Source organism: Aegilops tauschii, chromosome 2, assembly GCF_002575655.3.
Source record: "Aegilops tauschii subsp. strangulata cultivar AL8/78 chromosome 2, Aet v6.0, whole genome shotgun sequence".
NCBI classification, from domain to species: Eukaryota; Viridiplantae; Streptophyta; class Magnoliopsida; order Poales; family Poaceae; genus Aegilops; species Aegilops tauschii.
In genome coordinates this window covers 557223448-557230514 of record NC_053036.3, presented here as the reverse complement: position 1 = coordinate 557230514, position 7067 = coordinate 557223448, and the positions used below count along the sequence as shown (strand labels likewise).

The 7067-nt window shown below is 49.8% G+C and overlaps 1 pseudogene; it reads right to left on the bottom strand.

Moving 5' to 3' along the window:
- Positions 1 to 254: 254 nt before the first annotated feature.
- LOC109754748 (uncharacterized) lies at positions 255 to 1456 on the bottom strand (annotated as a pseudogene).
- Between the last annotated feature and the right edge of the window lie 5611 nt (positions 1457 to 7067).

Below are 7067 nucleotides of genomic sequence, written 5' to 3'. Positions count from 1 at the left end.
TATCGCTAAGGCCGGATTGTAACCAAATTATATCCTAAGCGCCACCGTTATTGCGACGAAAGTGTTTCAGTTATCTGGAATCTCAATTTACTTAGATGGTCCTCGCGTTTGCGTCGAGTGGCAACATGTTAACTTATAAGGAAAGTGTAGCACTGAGTCACATCAAATCAACAATTGACAACCTTCAACTTCACTGAAAAATCTTTGGAAGAACCACAATGAACACAAACAAATCAATGAATGTTCCGTTATGATGGATCTAACTCTGTACAAAACTGTCATACACAAAACATCTATAAACGGTAGCTGTCTTCCGATGTGTCCTTCCAGAAAGAGTCACCCTCGAGAGAGCACAGCCCCGGCAGCTCCATCATGGGCTCCAGCAAGCCGCCGAACTCCTGTGTCGGCGACCAGTCACCCGCGGGTGCAACATCATATGAAGCGGCAGTGTTGCAGAGCTGATCAGCCGGTTCAGCTGCTGCAAAGGAGCTTGTCCCCGGAGACGTATCATTGGTCAGCTGCTGCTGCACCACGTGCTGCTCTGCAAAATTGGAGTTGTTGCTGAGATAACCCGTCTGCAGGTAGTTCATCTGGTTGGGAACGAAGCTGCTGCTTGAGTTCAGCACTGTGTTTGCTGAAGCCAGGTTGGCTATGAGGCCGGTGGTGCTGTTGTTAGAGCCGATGGCCTGGAGCAGCTGCTGCAGAAGCTGCGCCTGCATGAGGGCGCCGGTATCCAGGCCGCCGAGGCTCGCGGCGCCGCCGCCCAGAGGAGCGCGGCGGCGGCGCCGTTGACGTCGTGGTTGGTCTGGTCGGGTGGCAGCTGCTGGTGGGTGACGGGGTCGACGCCCATGCGCAACAGCTTCTTGCGGATGTGCGTGTTCCAGTAGTTCTTGATCTCGTTGTCCGTCCGGCCCTTCAGGTGCGTCGCGATCGTCGCCCACCTAACGTCCACCAAATAATTATCCATGCATGTCAGTGTCGCTTCAGGACTACCAACTATACAAAAGCCAACGGTGAAGAAATTGACAGTGCATGGTGGCTAAGGTGTTGTGCGAGTGGTGGTGTGTGGAGTAGTTGGATTTGGACGTGGACTAGGTACGTACTTGTTGCCGAGACCGGCGTGGAGGGTGATGATGAGGCGCTCCTCCTCGTCGGAGAAGTTGCCGCGCTTGATGTCGGGGCGGAGGTAGTTGGTCCACCGCAGGCGGCAGCTCTTGCCGCAGCGGTTGAGCCCGGCGGCCTTGGGCAGGCCGCGCCAGCTACCAACGTTCCCGCCGCGCTTCTGGATGTGCTCCACCAGCGCTTTGTCCTCCTCCTCCGTCCACGGCCCTTTCTTCACGCCGGCGTCGTGGCAGCAGCACGGCGACCTCCCCATCAGATCGATTTTCTACACGCTCTGCTAGCTAGTCACTTAGGATGGATCGACTACTGGTGGCTGTGATCGCTGTAGTGGACAGAAGTCAGAGCTCATAAGTTATGTTCGTGTCTTCCCTTGGTGAGGTATATATAGAGGGCACGGCCATTCGGTGGTCGTAGTCCTAGACAGATTGACAGGGCACGCGCGAGAGGTGCAGCCGAAGCTGCGAATTTTCCTTCCATTTTGCTCTATGGCCACTAGTATTGAACAGTTTGTGTATGTCGGATATAGTCTTTAGAAAAAGTCGTGCGTACGATGTAAGTCAAAGAGGGCGGTTGCTCCGGAGATTTGGCCACGTAAGACTAGATACATGCTCTTGCATGCGGCAGTTCACACATAATGCTTCCTCTGTGCATGCATGTGGCAAGGCAAGGTAACAAGGAGGAATAAAGTGATCACTCTCAACAAGTGGCAGGCTGCAGCATAGAAAATGTGTTATGAGGTCACTCCGTAGTGTAGCACCTGTAGTTATCTGGTTAAGCACGCTGGGTGCCTAGGTAAATCCTTAATTTTGGGGTACGTAGCTAGGCACCTTCCTCGGTTCCTTCCTTGGAGTGCTGATCGACACAGTGATCTCGGTGCTGAATAATGTTCCAAATGACGTCCACGTTTTGGTCTCTCCATGCAAGAAAATAATAGCCTACGATTATCATCCTACCACTATACTATTGTATTTTCTTAACTAATCCTGCTGGCGGCTTGGCTGAGGTTTCACCAGATGATTTGGGTCATGAATTCGGTGAAGAACCTGATTAGAATACTCGTGGAAAACCGGTGCCAAGGAAGACGCCCGCGCTTGGGTGCGCGCCGGGGCCAAGGGGCTTGGCCACGTGATCGACGAGACGTAGTGTGTACTGTTCAGGTCGCGCGGCCCCCTTAGCTGCGCCCTTGTTTTTCTCGTTTACACCATCTCTTTTGTGCATGTGCTTACGAGATCACTTGTGTAACAATCACTTTCTTTCCCCCTATCAATGCAATGATACACAAGTCTTTGCGTATTCACGAAAAAGAAAACCGGTGCCAAAAGTTAGGCCTGCCTTCGATGAAACATGACCGATGTTTTTGGAGTATGAACATACAAGACAATGGCTCTTGTAGCTCCTGTGCTGCTTCTGAATCTTTTTTTCTTCGGAACACGTAAGAGCTTTGCATATTCCTTTTCGGGATTACATCTTTTGGATTAGTTTGAATTGCTTATCACATATGTCACGTGGTCATTAAGAATGGAGCAACGTTTACAATATTTCAAATCATGTTACAGAGGGCGCTTCTGAATGTGAGTGCTCATGACCATATTGCCGGGCGTTCGCTCGGTGTCAAATTTTCCACGGGACTCAAGACCGTGGCTCACCAGCCATTTCTTCCCGTGGAAAACCACACATTGCCTTACCGTTCAGACCGCCACCTGATCCACTAGAAGAGCCCGTGAAGGAGAGCCTGCATCTACCCGCCTAGCAACTAAGAGCATCTCCAACAGGCGCCGAACGCGCCGCGCGCTAAAAACTGCTTTGCCGCGCGCCCATCGCCTGGTTTGGCGCGACGCGCAGCGCTGGCTCCAGCAGCCGCGCTAAAAAGCAGCGCGCGCGCCTCAAGCAGTGCGCAAAAATGCACAGCGCGCGACTCTCGCACAAACAACATATGCATTCCAAAACAGAAGCAAAAAGATCAAACACAAACAAAAATAAATCAAAATAAATAGTTCAATTTCGTTGTTACAACTCAAACAAACAGTTTATCGTTCAATACAACAAATAGTGCAATAAACACAACAAATAGTGAGCGAGCGCGCGGGCGCTGTTCGTCGGAGGACGGACGCGCGCGAGGGGCGGCGGGACTAGAGGGGGGGGGGGGGGGCGGAGAAGCCGCCGCGGGGCGGGGATAGGCCGGGGAATGGTCGCCGGGTGGCGCGGTCGGCGGCGGCGGCGCGGCTGGATGGGGGTGGGAGTTGCGAGCGAGCGCGCGAGAGTCCAGCGCGCGGGAGCGGGCGCAGCAAATAAGCGGCGCGCGATTGAGTTTCGCCCCGCGCGCTGAACTACATATGCCGCGCGCGCTGTTTTTGCGCGCCCGCTGGAGCAACTATATCGGTTGCGCGCGCACTAAAACGGGCAATTTTACGGCGCGGCGTTAGTTTGGCGCAGCTGTTGGAGATGCTCTAAGCTAGGCTGAGTAGGCGAGTAGCCGAGCCGTGCACACATGAGACATGACCGGCCATGGCGGCGTCTAGTCATCTGCCATGGTCGTCTATGTTCATTGGTGCCAAAATCTATCTACCTGATGACTGTTAAGCCCAAACCCATCCCTCTCTGGCGCTCTCTGTCTTTTAAGACCAGCTCCACGTAGCAGCACGGGGTGAAACGAGTCTCGTGCATGGTACCGTTGATTGACGGCCACCGGCTCCATGCCGCCATGGTTACGAGACTGGCTTGTAATTAGCAACGACACTGTACATCAAGCGGAGAGCAACAACTGGTTGTGCGTGCGGGGAATGGCCAGGGGAAAGTGAGGTAGACAGCCATGTCGAAAGTGTATATAACGAAAGAAGACACATCTCGCATGTTGCAATATCTCGTCTGCTGGAGCATCTCTAACAGCTGCCCTACTTTAGGTAGCAAAAATTGCTCGAGGAAGATATAGGGCACAGCAAAATCTGCGTCTCCAACAGCTACCCTAAACACGAACCCTTATTAGAAGTGTTAGATGTTTGAAACAAAATTTATAATACATAATATAAGACATCTATGCAAAATATGAAAAGAAAATCCAAGTAACGGCGATGATGTTAATAGGCTAAAAATCATCGAAAACAAAAAGATACACGACATATTAGACCTGTGAATGACATTACTTCTTTTTTGCGGGAAGAATGACATTACTTTTAATAAGGCACAACTAGTAGGTCTTTCTGACCTGGACCAAACTCTTACCTTTATGAACCCAGCAATCCCTTTTCTTATCAACAAGCACAAAAGTTAGAAATTTTCAAATGTAAAACCCATTCAAGAGAAATAATAATGTTGCCTATTTATATGTACTCCTTTGCACAATAATTGTATGTGCTCATCTAATTTCAGGCAGAAAAAAACTAATCCCGTACCTTTTTTTCGTTTTGACCGTTCTTGTGCCGTACTTGACCACCCAAAAAGCCCTAGCACAAGCAGAAGCCGAGGTGTTCCTCGAAGAAGAAGAAGAACGTCTTCGACTGTCGGCATTGGTTGTCTTATCCTAAAACACTGCCGGCGTTTCTCTCCGGCAGGTAGCGGCTGCCACACACGTCATCAGAGTCTTCATCCAGGTTAAAAATCAAAAGCACGTCATCAGAGTCTTCGTCGAGCACAAATCTTCGCCGGTGACCTTTTTCACATGGAAAACGCATCGCACGAAGTACATTCCCTTGTGCAAGGAAGGGAGCCACCGAGACTACATCCGGCCGCCGGCGGTACGTGTAGCCTGCCGGCATGCATGGTTTGATTGGTACTTCGGCGTCGTCGATTCGGTAAACACGGTGTGCATGCGTCGCACTCCTCTCGTGGCGTCACGTAGGGCGACCAGCGTTTTCTCTGGGTGCATGCATGCCGGTCCCTCTGGAGAAACGGCAGTCAAATACGTTTCCCTTTGTGCACCAACTGATATATCCATCAGCTAGCTGCTGTTTGTTTTGCCCGCCCTGGTGATTGGTTCGCCGAGGCAGGGTTAGCTTCGCGTAGAATCTTCCTCCGTTGCCCGCGTTCACAAGCATTTTAGCAGTTTGTACGTGGTTTCGTGCATGGGTAAGTAGAACATCCGCAAGTTGCCCTACTTAACTACTTGCTGACAGCAACGATATTTCGCAATCGGCCCCGTCTCCCGTCGTCGTCAATCATTTTCATTGAGACAATGCATGTAACGACATCATTTCTGGGTGTACAAAACTCTCTGCCTATAAGATAAATCAGTTTCATAATTTAGTATAGATTAACCATTTACACCTTTTACTTAATTGGCCAGAATTACTCAATATGACCAGCTGCTCGATCCGTGTCAGTTCGCTCATACTCACACTAAAAAAACGTGTACCGAGTTCAACTGTTCCACTCCGTTTCCTATTCAGCTCCAAGAACCCAAAGGAAACAATATCCTCAACGAGCTTGGCACGAGCAGCAAAAGTCAACAGAGCTCTTTTTACCTTCTACTCAAAAAATGCTACCGGTCTTTATCCACCCTTAATGGTCCAAGATGAGAATAACACAACGACGATCATTGACCACTCACATCGATGATCGATCCTCCATCTGTTTCCATATTTGTTGGCACAAGTCAATGGCTTCAAACATCAAACAAGCCTTTAACCTACCTAACTCTTAACTATAAACGATCCTTTTGCTGCTCCTTGTAGGGACCGATCAGCGAGAGCGCCAAGTCATCACTTCTTTATTCTTAGCACTTCTAGTCATTAGATTTAATCGATGCTGTTACCACGATCGGAGGTAAAATCCTTGTGCAGACTTCGGTCTCGGCTCTAGAAGGCTGCGCGTCAGTCTCAACGTGCCTGAGCTAGCTCCATCACATTTATTTTGAAGTACAAGCTCCATTACCTTTCAACGCTCCACAAACAACCTCTACCCCAACTAATAAGGTATCAGAGAGAAACAGGACAATGCATATATGGGAAGGTGTTACGTCCATAAAATGCAACTCTGATAGATCATTAGATCAGCCTTAATTAATATCTCGAGCTTTCCTGTTAGATCCATTGGTACTCTTAACATTTTCTAAATTTAGTCCTCTACATATGTCGATGTTCATTAATTGTTTTTGTAGATAATTTTTTTCTGCTAGGGTGCAAATAGTTTAACAGAATGAATCTAATATTTGTGACAAAGAAACATGCTGAAGCGTCGCCGGTCGCCGTCCCCTCCCCTGTGTTGGTCCTCTATGCCTCGTCGCCTCTCCGCCCTGACCTTGTACACCTCCACGCCGCACTCTTGTGCTAGATCCAATGCTCGTATGTTCAGTGGTGCCCACTAGAATCCTCCGGCGGCAGATGCAGCCCCACCAACCCCCTTCCCGACATGGCGAATCCGACCAGCGACCTGGCTCCCTCATGTCCATATCCGGATTCGGTGGCTATGGGATTGCTCAGACCTAGGCCAAGAATCCCTGCTCAACTTGCCGATGTGGGCAGCAACAACACTCGTGGGTGTCATTCCCCTTCTTAGAGGCGCTGCCATGGCCTTCATCAGCGCCCCTCTTCGAGCTCAAGAGAAAACCCTAGGTCTCGTTCTTTGGATCGGATGGTGATGATGTCACGGCATCCTTCTCCTTCATGAAGGCGCTATCTTGCTTGCTCGCGCACGGTGTCCCTGGTGTTGGCTTTGGCGATGTTGGATGTCATGGTGGTTTGGCATGTCTCTTGTTTCGGGCTTGGTGGTTCAGCTGTGTAACCTATGTTGTATCCTCTGTTCCGGCCAGCCATCCCTTGTCCCTCTGCTCCGGGCACCATGTTCAAGCCTCCTTGCGTTCGTGCCAGCTGTTGTACCCAACCTTATATTCAATTCTATTTATCAATGAAAAGATACGCAAGCTTTGCGTATTTCCGAAAAACATGTTGAAGCATGTATTATTTTTGTGTAAAGTCACTACAATGTATCTGGTACAATTTTTTTAGGGAATG